General features: G+C 21.0%; 1 protein-coding gene and 1 long non-coding RNA gene across 3 annotated transcripts in view; one reads left to right on the top strand and one right to left on the bottom strand.

The window, feature by feature from the left end:
- Positions 1–56, top strand: part of calm1b (calmodulin 1b) — a 44,867-nt gene extending 44,811 nt beyond the window's left edge. Inside the window, exon 6 of the mRNA XM_061886114.1 lies at positions 1–56. This exon is cut by the window's left edge and continues 882 nt beyond it. The gene's annotated coding sequence lies outside the window, so the exon portion shown is untranslated.
- LOC133542218 (uncharacterized) overlaps positions 1–5,000 on the bottom strand; it is a 114,787-nt gene that overhangs the window by 12,827 nt on the left and 96,960 nt on the right. The gene's annotated exons all lie outside the window — the stretch shown is intronic.

The following is a 5,000-nucleotide window of genomic DNA, read 5'->3' as shown; positions in this document are numbered from 1 at the left end:
CATGCTATAGTTTGTTTTTGTTTCTTTTGTTTTTCAAATAAAAACCATGAATTTAAGTCTGTCTTTTTGTCCTTCCATATACATACTTACTATATTTAGACACTTATATAAAAACATAAACAAACATACACACATTTATATATGTATAAACATACATATATATATCTACATATTTATTTACACTTATATATAAGAACATATACAATTTTATATATATACAATATAAGTATATATGTGTACAAATGATTACAGTATGTGTATATTTACACACCTTTACATGTACTTATATAAAACAAATGCATATATATATATACACACAGATATATTCATATGTACATACACATGTATATTCACGTGTGTATTTTTATATATATGTATGTGTATATATATATATATACACACGATTATATAAATGTATGCATATATATACATATTTATGTATGTATCTATATACACATACATTAATATATAAATGATAAATGGGTTGTACTTGTATAGCGCTTTTCTACCTTCAAGGTACTCAAAGCGCTTTGACACTACTTCCACATTTACCCATTCACACACACTGATGGAGGGAGCTGCCATGCAAGGCGCCAACCAGCACCCATCAGGAGCAAGGGTGAAGTGTCTTGCTCAGGACACAACGGACGTGACGAGGTTGGTTCTAGGTGGGATTTGAACCAGGGACCCTCGGGTTGCGCACGGCCACTATCCCACTGCGCCACGCCGTCCCTATATGTAGTTATATATACATACATATATTTACATATACATGTATATACATATGCATACATATATATATGTGTGTATATATACAAACGTACATATATGTATAAACATTTGTACATATACAGATTTATATAAAAACACATAGATGTATGTATGTATAAACATGTGCATGTATATATATACACATATATATACACATTTTTATAAATTCACAAATATACTTAGATTTATATACACATATACATGTACTTACAAATATATGTATGTACACATATATATACGCACAAATGTACATATATACACACACAAACATATATTCTATATATGCACATTTATAAACAAATACAGACATACAAGTACTTACATACATAAATATGTATATATACATATGCAATCATACACACATGTACATATATGTGTAAACACATGTTTATATACATACATATACAGAATTATATAAAAACAAACACTTATTTAGATGTACGTATTTTAACATATATACGTATATATATATAAATACACATTTTTATGAATACACATATATACTTATGTAGATATATACACATACATATACTTACAAATATATATATATATTATATATACATATATTCATTGAGATAGATACACACATTTTTATAAATAATATATATACTTATATTGATATTTACACATAAATATACTTACAAATATATATATATATCATAAATACATATATTCATTGACACATATATATATATATATATATATATACGCACACGTGTATATAGACATATATGTGTGTCTATATATGTGGATGTACATATATATCTGTGTGTGTATATATATATATATATGCATTTTGTGTGTATATATATACATACAAATGTCTGTATGTATACACATACATATATTCATCAGTATATTTATATATACATATATATACATTTATATATACACATCCATTATTATATATACACATATATACAGCCATATATACTTATATACAGCCAGCCATATAAATACATATATTCATTGACATATATACACATTTATATATAAATATATACACATACAGTATATAGATACATACACATATGAATACATACATACATACATACATATTCATACATATATAAATACATATTCATACATTTATACACAGACATAAATATACATACACATGTACAAACATATAAATATATATATATATATATATATGTATATAAATATACACACGTGTACACACACAATTATATATGTATAAATACATAGATATATATACATTGGTTTTTATATATATAAATATACACACATGTACACATACATGTATACATACATAATTATATATGCATATATACATACATTTATTAGCATATAAGTATGCATATATACATTTATATGTATTAAAGCATATATATGTATATATGTGTGTATACATATATATATATATACACACATATCAACACATATATATACACACATGTATGTATATACACATATATAAATACATATATATGTACACATACACACACATATATATATGTACATATTTATACATGTATGTAAATATACATATACATTAATATATATGTTTACATATATATATACATAAATATATATATATATATATATAAATATATATATATATATATACACTTGAAATTATTTACATATACATGTATATACACATACATATATACATATGCAGATATATATATATACGTGTATATATACACATATGTACATATATGTATAATCTCATATATATACATATACACAATTATATAAAAACATACACATATATAGATGTGTGTATGTATGTATAAACATATATATGTGAATGTATATATATACACACAGATATATAGATATATATAATATATATATATATTCACACACACATACACAAACATATATATTAACATGTATATACACATTTATAAACAAATACGTACAGACATAAATGGACATACATTCATGTATATATGCATACATATATACACTCATGTAAATATATGTATAAACAAACAAATATATATGTGTATATACATTTACAGATTTATATAAAAAACATACACATATATATACAAATATATAAATACACATTTTTATAAATACACATATATACTCGTATAGGTATATATACACATATATACATACATATACTTACAAATATAAGTATATATAAGCGCTACAAAATGTACAAATATATGTATATGTACATATATACACACTTATAAACATATATATACACATACATACATATGTACATATATACATACACAAATATATACACATACATATACATATATACACATTTATAAACAAATACATACAGACATACATGTACATACATACATGTATATATACATATACATGTATATATGTGTATATATACACCTATACATACATATAAACATAAATATATAAATACACGTGTGTATATATGGAAATATACATTTACATGTATATACATTTATATACATATATATATACATATAAATGCATACATATATACACACATACCTATATATTTGTATATATATATATATATATATATGTATATATGTGTGTGTATCTGTATACACACTTAAATACACACACATTTATACATATACATACATACATAAAAAACAGATGTATACATATAAAAAAATATACACATATAATATATACACACGTACACAATGAATATATATATATATATTTATATACATACATACATGTATTTACATATATATACATATAAATACATATATATGTGTGGATGTACATATGAATATATCTGTGTGTGTGTATATATACATGCATTTTGTGTATATATGGACATACAAATGTATGTATACACATACATATATTCATCAGTATATATACATTTATATATATATGTATATATAAATATATATTTATATATACATATATATATACATTTATATATATATATATATGTATATATAAATAAATATTTATATATACATATATATATACTGTACATATATACAGATTCATTATTATAAATACACATATATACTCATATACAGCCAGCCATATGAATACATATATTCATTTATATATACAAATATACACATACAGTATATAGATACAAATATACACATACTGTATATAGATACATACACATATGCATAAATACATATATATATATATATATATACATATATTCATACATATGTATATACACATTAATATACATGTATATAAATGTGTATATACACACGTGTTTATATTTATATATACGTATGTGTGTGTGTATATATATATATATATATACATATATACATACACAATACATATATATATATATATATATATATACACACACATATATATGTGCATATATGTATACATATATATATATATATATGTATATACGCATATATGTGTATATACATATATACGCATACATATGCATACACATATAAACACATATATACACACATATATAAATGCATATATATACACGCACATATACACATATATATATTTATATGCGTATGTATATACACGTATACTAATATAAGTATACGTATATATCATATACATACATACATACATACATGTGTATATATACACACACGCATATGTATATATATATATATATATATATATATATATATATATATGAACACAAATATATATATATACATATTTATATCAAAACAGACACATATAGATGTATGTATGTATAAACATATATGTGCATGTGTGTATATGTATACACATATAAACACATATATATGTATGTATATACACACATATATACACACACACATATATATATTTATATGTGTATGTATATACACATATACTAATATATACACATAAATGTTTTTTATAAATTATGTATACACGTATATATGTATACATATGTATATATGTATGTGTATATACATGTATATGTAAATAATTTCAAGTGTATATATATATATATATTTGTATATTTATGTATATATAATATATATATATATATACATATGCGTGTGTGTATATATACACATGTATATATGTATGTATGTATATGTATATATACGTATACTTATATTAGTATACGTGTATATACATACGCATATAAATATATATATATGTGTATATGTGCGTGTATATATATATACATAAATATACACACGTAAAGATATATATACATACACATACATATATTTACATATACATGTATGTTTATACACATACATATATACATATACATACATACATGTGTATATATACACACGCATATGTATATATATATATGTATGAACACAAATATATATATATAC

This window comes from Nerophis ophidion, linkage group LG24 (assembly GCF_033978795.1).
Source record: "Nerophis ophidion isolate RoL-2023_Sa linkage group LG24, RoL_Noph_v1.0, whole genome shotgun sequence".
Lineage (NCBI taxonomy): Eukaryota > Metazoa > Chordata > Actinopteri > Syngnathiformes > Syngnathidae > Nerophis > Nerophis ophidion.
Note: the sequence above shows the minus strand (reverse complement) of the source record. Positions and strands in the feature narration are given on the sequence as shown.